This window comes from Haematobia irritans, chromosome 2 (assembly GCF_050003625.1).
Source record: "Haematobia irritans isolate KBUSLIRL chromosome 2, ASM5000362v1, whole genome shotgun sequence".
NCBI classification, from domain to species: Eukaryota; Metazoa; Arthropoda; class Insecta; order Diptera; family Muscidae; genus Haematobia; species Haematobia irritans.
In genome coordinates this window covers 149,928,947-149,942,914 of record NC_134398.1, presented here as the reverse complement: position 1 = coordinate 149,942,914, position 13,968 = coordinate 149,928,947, and the positions used below count along the sequence as shown (strand labels likewise).

The following is a 13,968-nucleotide window of genomic DNA, read 5'->3' as shown; positions in this document are numbered from 1 at the left end:
TTTTTTTGACAAAATTTTCTATACAAATAAATTATTGGCAAAATTTTCTATAGAACTAAAAATGTTGATAAAATTTTCTATAGAAATAAAATTTTCATTGATCAGCTATGATGCGCGCATTCGAGACTGTTGTTGTACGAAGTACATTATTGTACTCTAGTACATGTAATGATATTATGGCTCATATATATGAGCCTGTCATTACTCCTTTTTTTTATGATGTTATGGAAGAGCAAAAATTTTGTCCAAAATGGTAGGGAAGACAGCTGTTTCGGATTTCCACATCCTCATCAGTTCCCTTTATTAGACGATCTACTCATTTCAATTATTAGACAATATTAGTAAAGCTTTCTTATATTGCAAAGAATGAGCTTCAAACAATCCAAAATGTTCAAAAAAAGAAACATTTTTGCCTTCCAATTAACACCACTCTAGTATATTGCCGTCGACAATTTATTTACTATAGTATGAAAGCCATGTAATGACATTCAACGGCCGTATTGCTACCTTCTTCCATTGTTTTTGTTTCGTTTTTATTCAGTCTGTTTGCTTCAAAATGCATTGATCAGCCATGATGCGCGCATTCGAGACTGTTGTTGTACGAAGTACATTATTGTACTCTAGTACATGTAATGATATTATGGCTCATATATCATTACTCATTTTCTTTATGATGTTATGGAAAATTGATAAAAATGTTTTACAAAAATTTTGAGAAAATTTTCTACGGAAGTAAAATTTTGACAAAAGTTTCTATAAAAATAAAATTTTGGCAAAATTCTATATAAAAATAAAATTTTGACAAAATTTTCTATAGAAATAAAATTCTATAAAGAATAAAAATTTGACAAAACTTTCTATAGAAATAAAATTTTGATACAATTTTATAGAAATAAAATGTTAACAAAAATATCTATAGAAATAAAATTCAATAAGAATACAATTTTGACAAAATTTTCTATAGAAAAAAAATTTTGATAAAAATATTCTATAGAAAGAAAAATTTTGCCAAAATTTTCTATGGAAATAAAATTTTTACAAAATTTTCTTTGGAAATAAAATTTTTACAAAATTTTCTATTGAAATAAAACTTTGATACAATTTTATAGAAATGAAATTTTAACAAAAATATCTATAGAAATAAAATTTTGACAAAATTTTCTATAAAAATAAAATTTTGTATAGAAATAAAATTTAGACAAAATTTTCTATAGCCTATCATTACTCATTTTCTTTATGATGTTATGGAAAATTGATAAAAATGTTTTACAAAAATTTTGAGAAAATTTTCTACGGAAGTAAAATTTTGACAAAAGTTTCTATAAAAATAAAATTTTGGCAAAATTCTATATAAAAATAAAATTTTGACAAAATTTTCTATAGAAATAAAATTCTATAAAGAATAAAAATTTGACAAAACTTTCTATAGAAATAAAATTTTGATACAATTTTATAGAAATAAAATGTTAACAAAAATATGTATAGAAATAAAATTCAATAGGAATACAATTTTGACAAAATTTTCTATAGAAAAAAAATTTTGATAAAAATATTCTATAGAAAGAAAAATTTTGCCAAAATTTTCTATGGAAAAAAAATTTTTACAACATTTTCTTTGGAAATAAAATTTTTACAAAATTTTCTATTGAAATAAAACTTTGATACAATTTTATAGAAATGAAATTTTAACAAAAATATCTATAGAAATAAAATTTTGACAAAATTTTCTATAAAAATAAAATTTTGTATAGAAATAAAATTTAGACAAAATTTTCTATAGAAATAAAGTTTTGAAAAAATTTTCTATATATATTTTGAGAAAATTTTCTACGGAAAAAAATTTTTTGAAAAAATTTTCCATACAAATAAAATATTGGCAAAATATTCTATGGAACTACAATATTGACTAAAATATCTATAGAAATAACATTTTGACAAAATTTTCTAGAAATAAACTTTTGTCAAAATTTTCTATAGAAATAAAATTTTGACGAAATTTTCGAAAAGAGTTACAAGCTTATAATTGCAAGACAAACCAAACAAATAAGCCGGTGTGGTAGCATAACAGAAATGAGAGGACAACACCAGTGACATAGGTTTTAACTTTATTTATTTATTATACCCTCCACCATAGGATGGGGGTATATTAACTTTGTCATTCCGTTTGTAACACATCGAAATATTGCTCCAAGACCCCATAAAGTATATATATTCTGGGTCGTGGTGAAATTCTGAGTCGATCTGAGCATGTCCGTCCGTCCGTCCGTCCGTCCGTCTGTTGAAATCACGCTAACTTCCGAACGAAACAAGCTATCGACTTGAAACTTGGCACAAGTAGTTGTTATTGATGTAGGTCGGATGGTATTGCAAATGGGCCATATCGGTCCACTTTTACGTATAGCCCCCATATAAACGGACCCCCAAATTTGGTTTGCAATTGCTCTAAGAGAAGCAAATTTCATCCGATCCGGCTGAAATTTGGTACATGGTGTTAGTATATGATCTCTAACAACCATGCAAAAATTGGTCCATATCGGTCCACTCTTACGTATAGCCCCCATATAAACGGACCCCCAAAATTGGCTTGCGATTGCTCTAAGAGGAGCAAATTTCATCCGATCCGGCTGAAATTTGGTACATGGTGTTAGTATATGGTCTCTAACAACCATGCAGAAATTGGTCCATATCGGTCCATAATTACATATAGCCCCCTTATAAACCGATCCCCCGATTTGGCTTGCGGAGCCTCTAAGAAAACCATATTTCATCCGATCCGGCTGAAATTTGGCACATGGTGTTAGTATATGGTCTCTAACAACCATGCAAAAATTGGTCCACATCGGTCCATAATAATATATAGCCTCCATATAAGCCGATCCCCAGATTTGACCTCCGGAGCCTCTTAGAGGAGCAAAATTCATCCGATCCGGTTGAAATTTGGTACGTGGTGTTAGTATATGGTATCCAACAACCATGCAGGAATTGGTCCATATCGGTCCATAATTATATATAGCACCCATATAAATCGATCCCCAGATTTGGCTTGCGGAGCCTCTAAGAGAAGCAAATTTCATCCGATCCGGTTGAAATTTGGTACGTGGTGTCAGCATATGTATGGGTTCATAATCATGGTTGCCAGTCGAGCCAAAAATAATCTACCAAAATTTTATTTCTATAGAAAATTTTGTTAACATTTTATTTCTATAGAAAATTTTTGTTAAAGTTGTATTTCTATAGAAAATCTTGTCAAAATTTTATTTCTATAGAAAATTTTGTCAAAATTTTATTTCTATAGAAAATTTTGTCAAAATTTTATTTCTATAGAAAATTTCATCAAAATTTTATTTCTATAGAAAATTTTTTCCAAATTTTATTTATATAGATTTTTTTCCAAATTTTACTTCTATAGAAAATGTTGTCAAAATTTTATTTCTATAGAAAATTTTTTGTAAAAATTTTATTTCTATAGAAAATCTTGTCAAAATTTTATTTCTATAGAAAATTTAGTCAAAATTTTATTTCTATAGAAAATTTTGTTAAAATTTTATTTCTATAGAAAAGTTTGTTAAAATTTTATTTCTATAGAAAATTTTGTGAAAATTTTCTTTCTATAGAAAATTTTGTTAAAATTTTTTTATTTCTATAGAAAATTTTGTTAAAATTTTTTTATGTCTATAGAAAATTTTGTCAAACTGAATTATATACGTATTTGATCGATCTTTTTTGATTTAATATAACCACGTATGGACTTACGTACAATTTAGAAGACGGTGTTAGGAGGTTTTAAGATACCTTGCCATCGGCAAGCGCTACCGCAACTTAAGTAATTCGATTGTGGATGGCAGTGTTTAGAAGAAGTTTCTACGCAATCCATGGTGGAGGGTACATAAGCTTCGGCCTGGCCGAACTTACGGGCGTACATACTTGTTTTGTAAGTCTGCAATGTTAAACGAAATCTTGTGTCATTATTACATATTTGCTTTTAATACAATATAGATTCCCGTCGATGATTTTCGAAGGAGATCGAAATATCGAATTATAAAAAAATAAAACAGAAAATAAAAGTTTGACCTCGAGCTTGAATTAAAAAAAAATAAGGTATAATTTTAGGATTTGATTTTCCGCAAACATCAGTTGTTGACTTTGTAAACATCCATTTACCGTTTTGCAACATCGTTTACCTGTTAGGCTTTACTTAGCCCTGTTGTATTATTTGCTTATGTGACTTAGTTCCTTAGACAAATTCATACATATCCATTGCACTTGAAAAAAAAGTTTACCTAATAGGAAAGATTTAGTTCAAAGAAAATCCATAATCTTTTCTTTAAATATTGTTTTCGTTAAATTTGGGACATAAACAATATTCCCATTACTAAATACGAGGCTCATACTCCAGACGCAGAAAGTGTCTCTCCTTTGTATATGATGGCGATGAGCATTACGGCATAACCCATCACCCTAAGAATAATCACCGCAAAAATGGCAACTTCTTTAGCCAAACCACACTTTTCACCACATTGTTTCCACTATACTCCCAGCAAGAACAAATTAAACAAAGGCAAAAAGTGAAAAATATTTAAATAAGATTTTGTGGTAAATCACAAAGATGCAAAGCAAGCCATTCTAGTGATTGGAAAATATGACCAAGGATATATGGGGCTGCGTTAAAAACGAAGTATGTAGTAAAACATTCAGGATAAGCAGTTTTCTATGCCAAATATGCAGAGGTTTGCCAAAAACAAAAAACTGAAACCTCTGAAAGTATTTTTCACCATCTTAACTGATGACAATGTTCTGGCTGGCAAAGACCACCGCATAAATAAATGGACATGAATGCACGCAGTCATCACGTAAAACACAGGGTCAACATGCTGCTAATGCACTGCAGCATTTTGTGTGGGGGCTTCTATACTGGCCCACTGCGAGAGCCAACAAATGCAAAAAGGGGACAAAAACACAAAAAACCGACGAGATTTCAATTTCTTTTCAAATGACAATATGTCATAAAAAAACATTCATATGTCTCTCGCAGAGGCTATCAACCATGCACATTGGGGTGAATTTGGAGAATATTGAATTACGTTCGAATTTTTCCTGTTAGGTTATGTTAGGTACTACACCCAAAGAAAAAATACTTTCCTCCTGAACGAAATTTTTTGACAAACGAAATTCGCCTTTCATATAAAGTATTTTCGTTTAGAGCAAATAAATCCGAATTTATGATAAACGATGCAACGATTGTCTCTAAATTTTTTAATTTACTTTGAAAGAAAATATTTTAGCGTCAGAAGAAAACTTTGCTTGTCTAAAATTTTGTTCCTCAAAAAAAGAAAACTCTTCTTTCAATGTAGACGATGACAACAATTCTTGGATCGAATTGTTGCCCACTTAGACCTATATAGGTCCATTGTAATTCCTCAGGGTAATTTTCCCAACTTCTTCTTCCTAGTCTTTTTTAAAGCCGCTCAATAACTTCCATATATCCGTCTTCCTTAAAGTAGCTTCAAACCTCCAACCAGGGGCCCCGATGAAGGCTATTATGTTCCTTAAACCACACTCCCGCAGATCGGTGAGAGCCTGAAGAAAGGAGCCCAGTATCATGTTTCTTCTAAAAGATTATGCTGGTTACTGGAAGTGTTACGAGTCTTCGTCATATTTGACATGAATTTACAAGGTTAGGTTAGGTTGTAGAGGATGATAACAATTCTTAAATCGAATTGATGTCCACTTAGACCACTATAGGTCCATTTTAACTCCTGGAGTTAATATTCTCAATTTCTTCTTCCTGAGGTGGTCTCCTTTGTAGTCAATCAAGAACTTCCATCCGTCTTCTTTAAATTTGCTTAACAAATCTAAATAGAGGCCCTGATGAATGACGAGTCTCCCGTAGATCGATGAGAACCTGAAAGAACAAAACATACCAGTATCTTGTTTTTTGTAAAGGATAATGGTGGACACTGGCCCCTGTCTGACACATAGATGGCGTCGCTAGTAGTAAATGCATATTATTTTTTTATAGTACCAACCTTCATCAGATTCGTGTCAAAATTTGACGTCTGTAAGTCAATTAGTTTGTGAGATAGAGCGTCTTTTGTGAAGCAACTTTTATTATTGTGAAAAAAAAAATGGAAAAAAGGAATTTCGTGTTTTGATAAAATACTATTTTCTGAATGGAAAAATACGGTGGAAGCAAAAACTTGGCTTGATAATGAGTTTCCGGACTCTGCCCCAGAGAAATCAACAATAATTGATTGGTATGCAAAATTCAAGCGTGGTGAAATGAGCACGGAGGACGGTGAACGCAGTGGACGCCCGAAAGAGGTGGTTACCGACGAAAACATAAAAAAATCCACAAAATGATTTTGAATGACCGTAAAATGAAGGTGATCGAGATACCAGAGGCCTTAAAGATATCAAAGGAAGGAAAGTGTTGATCATATCATTCATCAATATTTGGATATGCGAAAGCTCTGTGCAAAATGGTTGCCGCGCGTGCTCACATTTCACCAAAAACAACAACGTGTTGATGATTCTGAGCGGTGTTTGCAGATGTTAACTCGTAATACACCCGAGTTTTTCCGTCGATATGTGACAATGGATGAAACATGGCTCCATCACTATACTCCTGAGCCCAATCGACAGACGGCAGAGTAGACAGCGACCGGTGAACCGTCTCCGAAGCGTGGAAAGACTCAAAAGTCCGCTGGCAAAGTAATGGCCTCTGTTTTTTGGGATGCGCATGGAATAATTTTTATCGATTATCTTGAGAAGGGAAAAACCATCAACAGTGACTATTATATGGCATTATTGGAGCGTTTGAAGGTCGAAATCGCGGCAAAACGGCTCCATATGAAGAAGAAAAATGTGTTGTTCTACCAAGACAACGCACCATGCCACAAGTCATTAGGACGATGGCAAAAATTCTTGAATTGGGCTTCGAATTGCTTCCCTACTTACCGTTTTCTCCAGATCTGGCCCCCAGCGACGTTTTCTTGTTCTCAGACCTCAAAAGGATGCTCGCAGGGAAAAAAATTGGCTTCAATGAAGAGGTGATCGCCGAAACTGAGGTCTATTTTGAGGCAAAACCGAAGGAGTACTACCAAAATGGTATCAAAAAATTGGAAAGTCGTTAATCGTTGTATCGCTCTTGAAGGGAACTATGTTGAATAATGAAAACGAATTTTGACAAAAAAATGTGTTTATCTTTGTTAGACCGGGGACTTATCAGCCAACCTGTTATGAGTCTTCCGCAACTTCCAAATCCATAGACCATTCGCAAATGTCATCATCTTTATGGCCTATTCAAATCATATGTTTCCCAAGTGTGTTGCCCAGTGATAAAGCCAAAGTTGGTCATATTTGACATGAACCCATGCCTTACGAAGTTGCAGAGGATGACAACGATTCTTTAATCGGATTGATGTTCACTAAGACCACTATAGGTCTATTGTAATCCCTCGAGATAATTTTTTCCATTTCTTCTTCTTGAGGTGGTCTCTTATCAAGTCGTTCATGAGCTTTCTTTTATCCATATTCGTTAAAGTTGCTTAAAACATCCAACCATAGGCACTGATGGTTGTAGGAACTGTATATGAATATACCTATCTATTCCTAAAGTTCTTTTCATGTCATATCAATTGATGTCTTTACAATCTTCCGAAGAGACCCAACGTCCACGCCATAGTTCGTCATATTTGACATGGATCCTGCAATGATATGGAGACAGCTGAGGAAACACGTTCACAAGGACTTATTCATTCTACGAGCGCTCTGCTTAGCCAGCACATCTGCTTCTTTATTTCCCATTATTCCATAGTAACCATGCGCACAGCACAGAATTGCATTATGCTGTGCGGTGAGAACCCTAAGCTCTCCACAATAGGGGCTGACTACCTTAGACCTTATACCTGTATTTCCCAAGGCCTTTATAACTGCTTGACTGGCAATGGAGAAACTGATATCGCTGCTGAATAACGCCCTCAGCAGAGACTCAGAAAGATACTGCAATCGCCACCTAACTTGTACGACTCTTGTATTCCTAGTTCACAGCAATAAATGCCTTCCTACACTCAAAAAAGTTTGCTTGGATCCAAAGATTTTGACCTTCCCTTAAGGATTTTGGTATTGATTCCCAACCAAAGATGCAGCTTCTTTAAAATAAAGAAATTTTTAAGCGACCTATCTGGCTTTAAATTTAGGACCAATTAAAATTAGGTTACAGATCTCATTTATCAAATTTCCATTCTCTTTTCGCGGTTCATTATAATAAAGGTACTCACGTACAAACAAATGCCAGTTTAAAAATCCAAATTATAACTGATACTTCAAAGTAAAAAATGTTTTCGTAATTCCAAGGAAACTTTAAACCAAAGACGCTATATCCTCAAAATAAGTCTTAGCCTATATTTGCAGCGTTTTTATCTTAAATCTTAAGTATCAATATTTCAGTTAATTTAAGGACAATTTCTTTAAATCAAAAATGCGTTTCTTTACTTTAAGAAAAAGTAGACTTAATTCCAAGACATGGGACTTTAACGGAGGGACGCAAATTTACAAAATTTGTGTCCTAAATTTAATGAAAAAAAAATGTTGAAGCAAAGATCATATACTTTATTTTAATTAAAATTTCATTATTTTAAAGAAATGTGTGTGAAATTTTGTAAACTTCGCATCCGAATTCAGAGTTCGCAAAGATATCCTACCACTATATTTCGGCTTGTCGTGATAAACATACTCATTTGCCATATGGTCCGTCTCTATATTACGCTCGGCAAGAAGTTCTGTATGCCTGCAAACAGGGCTTTGCAGTGTATCTATGTTTTTATGTCTCACGAGTGTCACCTCTACTGTTTTCTTTATGTGCAAATCGAGTGGGCAGACTCTCATGAATACCTCTAATTTTCGATATCTGATTTTGATGGCTCACGATTGTGATCCAAACATGGAAGCCATATGTAGCCACACGTTTTATAACCGCAGTATAAAGCCAATTAAAAGGGGAAGAACGCATTCCACACCTAATTTCTGATTAGAGTACGATGCCGCATAGTTCTGTTTTATGCGGTCTACGGTATTTTCCATCCAGTTCAGTTTAGAGGCGAAGAGAATTCCCATGTATCTTTCTGATTTCGATATATTCAACATCGTCCCTTGAAATTCAGGAGCTTTGTATACAATGATTTTTCTTCTTCTAGCTCTGTTTTCTCAGGTGTTCACAACCAAACCACATGCCTGTAAACAGTACTTACCAGTGTATCTAAGCTTTTAAGTCTCAATATTGTCACCAGATATTTTTATATCCTACGCCATAGGATGGGGGTATATTAACTTTGTCATTCGGTTTGTAACACATTGAAATATTGCTCTAAGACCCAATAAAGTATATATATTCTGGATCGAGGTGAAATTCTGAGTCGATCTGAGCATGTCCGTCCGTCCGTCTGTTGAAATCACGTTAACTACCGAACGAAATAAGCTATCGACTTGAAACTTGGTACAAGTAGTTGTTATTGATGTAGGTCGGATGGTATTGAAAATGGGCCACATCGGTCCACTTTTACGTATAGCCCCCATATAAACGGACCCCCAAATTTGGCTTGCAGGCCCTCTAAGATGAGCAAATTTCATCCGATCCTGCTGAAATTTGGTACAAGGTGTTAGTATATGATCTCTAACAACCATGCAAAAATTGGCCCACATCGATCTATAATTATAAATAGCCCCCATATAAACCGATCACCTTATTAGACCTCCGGAGCCTCTTGGAAGACCAAAATTCATCTGATTCAGTTGAAATTTGGTACGTGGGGTTAGTATATGGCCTCAAACACCCATGCACAAATTGGTTGAAATCGCTCCATAATTATAAAGGGTGATTTGTTAAGAGCTTGATAACTTTTTAAAAAAAAAAACGCATAAAATTTGCAAAATCTCATCGGTTCTTTATTTGAAACGTTAGATTGGTCCATGACATTTACTTTTTGAAGATAATTTCATTTAAATGTTGACCGCGGCTGCGTTTTAGGTGGTCCATTCGGAAAGTCCAATTTTGGGCAACTTTTTCGAGCATTTCGGCCGGAATAGCCCGAATTTCTTCGAAAATGTTGTCTTCCAAAGCTGGAATAGTTGCTGGCTTATTTCTGTAGACTTTAGACTTGACGTAGCCCCACAAAAAATAGTCTAAAGGCGTCAAATCGCATGATCTTGGTGGCCAACTTACCGGTCCATTTCTTGAGATGAATTGTTCTCCGAAGTTTTCCCTCAAAATGGCCATAGAATCGCGAGCTGTGTGGCATGTAGCGCCATCTTGTTGAAACCACATGTCAACCAAGTTCAGTTCTTCCATTTTTGGCAACAAAAAGTTTGTTAGCATCGAACGATAGCGATCGCCATTCACCGTAACGTTGCGTCCAACAGCATCTTTGAAAAAATACGGTCCAATGATTCCACCAGCGTACAAACCACACCAAACAGTGCATTTTTCGGGATGCATGGGCAGTTCTTGAACGGCTTCTGGTTGCTCTTCACTCCAAATGCGGCAATTTTGCTTATTTACGTAGCCATTCAACCAGAAATGAGCCTCATCGCTGAACAAAATTTGTCGATAAAAAAGCGGATTTTCTGCCAACTTTTCTAGGGCCCATTCACTGAAAATTCGACGTTGTGGCAGATCGTTCGGCTATTCATGATGAAATGTCAAAGCATACTGAGCATCTTTCTCTTTGACACCATGTCTGAAATCCCACGTGATCTGTCAAATACTAATGCATGAAAATCCTAACCTCAAAAGAATCACCCTTTATATAGCCCCCATATAAACCGATCCCACGATTTGGCTTTCGGAGCCTCTAAGAGAAGCAAATTTCAGCCGGATCGGATGAAATGGTGATATATGGTATATATCAACCATGCAAAAATTGGTCCACATCGGTCCATAATTATATATAGCCCCATATAACCCGATCCCCCGATTTGGCTTGCGAAGCCTCTAAGAGAAGAAAATTTCATTCGATTCGGTTGAAATTTGGTACGTGATGTTAGTACATGATATTTAACAACCATGCCAAAAGTGATCCATATCAGTCCAAAATCATATATAACCCCCATATAAACCGATCCCGTGCAAAAGTCCATATTGATTCGTAATTATTTGTAGACTTACGTACCTTTTTTGTCTAACATATAACACGTATGGACTAACTCACAATTTAGAAAACGATGTTAAGAAGTTTTAAGATACCACAACCCAATTAATTCGATTGTGGATGACAGTCTTTCGTAGAAGTTTCTAGTAGTTAAAACCCAATTAACAAGTATATACGGCCGTAAGTTCGGCCAGGCCGAAGCTTATGTACCCTCCATCATAGATTGCGTAGAGACTTCTTCTAAACACTGCCACCCACAATCGAATTACTTAAGTTGCGGTAACGCTTGCCAATGGCAAGGTATCTTAAAACCTCCTAACACCATCTTCTAAACTGTATGTAAGTCCATACGTGGTATATATTAAATCAAAAAAGATCGATCCAATACGTATATAATTCAGTTTGACAAAGTAGACATAAAATTTTGACAAAATTTTCTACAGAAATAAAATTTTAGCAAAATTTTCTAAAGAAATAAAAATTTTCACAAAATTTTCTATAGAAAGAAAATGTTGACAAAAACGTCTACAGAAATAAAATTTTAACAAAATTTTCTATAGAAATAAATTTTTGACAAAATTTTCTATAGAAATAAAATCTTGGTAGATTATTTTTGGCTCGAGTGGCAGCCATGATTATGAACCGAATAAAATTTTAACAAAATTTTCTATAGAAATAAAATTTTGACAATGATGAAAATTTTATTATGAACCGAATAAAATTTTAACAAAATTTTCTCTAGAAATAAAATTTTGACAAAATTTTCTATAGAAATAAAATTTTGACAAAATTTTCTATAGAAATAAAATTTTAGTACATTATTTTTGGCTCTAGTGGCAAACATGATTATGAACCTATATGGACCAATTTTTGTGTGATTGGACCAATTTTGGTATGGTTGTTAGCGACCATATACTAACACCACGTTCCTAATTTGAACCGGATCGGATGAATTTTGCTCCTCCAAGAGGCTCCGGAGGGCAAATCTGGAGAACGTTTTATATGGGGGCTATATATAATTATGGACCGATATGGACCAATTTTTGCACGGTTGCTAGAAACCATATACCAATACCATGTACCAAATTTCAGCCGGATCGGATGAAATTTCCTTCTCTTAGAGGCTCCGCAACCCAAATCTGAGGATCGGTTTATATGTGCGCTATATATAATTATGGACCGATGTGGACCAATTTTTGCACGGTTGCTAGAGACCATATACCAATACCATGTACCAAATTTCAGCCGGATCGGATGCAATTTGCTTCTCTTTGAGGCTTTGCAAGCCAAATCGGAGATCGGTTTATATGGGGGCTATATATAATTATGGACCGGTGTGGACCAATTTTTGCATGGTTGTTAGAGACCATATACCAACATCATGTACCAAATTTCAGCCGGATCGGATGAAATATGCTACTGTTAGAGGCTCCACAAGCCAAATCTGAGGGTCCCTTTATATGGGGGCTATACGTAAAAGTGGACCGATATGGCCCATTTTCAATACCATCCGACCTACATCGATAACAACTACTTGTGCCAAGTTTCAAGTCGATAGCTTGTTTCGTTCGGAAGTTAGCGTGATTTCAACAGACGGACGGACGGACGGACATGCTTAGATCGACTCAGAATTTCACCACGACCCAGAATATATATACTTTATGGGGTCTTAGAGCAATATTTCGATGTGTTACAAACGGAATGACAAAGTTAATATACCCCCATCCTATGATGGAGGGTATAAAAAGGGAAGATTGCATTCTCCATCGTTCTCCTTCTAAGTTTTGACATAGACCTTGTTTATGCGTTATTTTCCAGTTCAGTTTAGAGTCCAAGAGAACTCCCAAGTATCTTGCTGATTTCGAGAGACACAACTTCGTTGCGTGAAATTCACGTTCTTTTTATCCAATGGTATGTCTTCCTCTAGCTTTGTTTTTCCTAGGTTCACACCCAAACCACATCCTTTTGGTCCAGTCTGAAATATACTGTAAACCCTTACTCAACACATCTGAGATCGGTTAATAAATCAGTCTATTATAACGAAATTTTACAAAATCGGGCGATACATATATGTGAGAGCTATATTTAAATCTGAACCGATTTCGATGAAATTTTGGAGAATTGAAGGGTGATGAAAGGGATTACTTTGTGCCAAATTTGACAACGATCGTCTAGTAAAAAAGCGCAACGTGACCCCATTTGTTGAAATCGGGCGATACATATATATGGGAGCTATATCTAAATTTTATCCGATTTCTTCCAAATTCGATTGCGTTCGTCCTTGTGCCTAATAAACATCCTGTACCAAATTTCATCAAAATCGGTTAATAATTGCGACTCCGGAAGTGATTCTGAGTCGATCGCTATATATTTTATGGGGGTCTAAAATCAATATTTCTGGTAGGCACATTTTTTGGCAGATTAAACTTATTATACCCTGACCACTATGTGGTTTAGGATATAAAAATAAAATTGTTTATCCCTAATTACCATAATTTCCCCTTCAACACCATTCGTAAGTTTCAAAATAAAATGGATGCAAATCAGCGCCATCTGTATTGAGTAGAGAAAACTACATTATTAACTGTCAATTCACAGTAGTCAACTTAGTAAAAATTTAGTACTCTGTTGGTTTTTGTCTATACTAAGAAGTCGAAGTGTAAAGTGGTGAAAAATTTTGAAGTTAAGCTATTAAAAAATAATTCAACTTTTTATCTGAAATTTAGTACAAATCTGAATATAGCAGTCGTGGCCGAGCGGTTAAGGCGTCTGACTAGAAATCAGATTCCCTCTGGGAGCGTAGGTTCGAATCCTACCGACTGCG

The 13,968-nt window shown here is 34.6% G+C and overlaps 1 non-coding gene across 1 annotated transcript; it reads left to right on the top strand.

Annotated features, from left to right (window-relative positions):
* Positions 1-13,886: 13,886 nt before the first annotated feature.
* TRNAS-AGA (transfer RNA serine (anticodon AGA)) lies at positions 13,887-13,968 on the top strand. The gene has a single exon. It is a non-coding gene; the product is annotated as a tRNA-Ser (tRNA).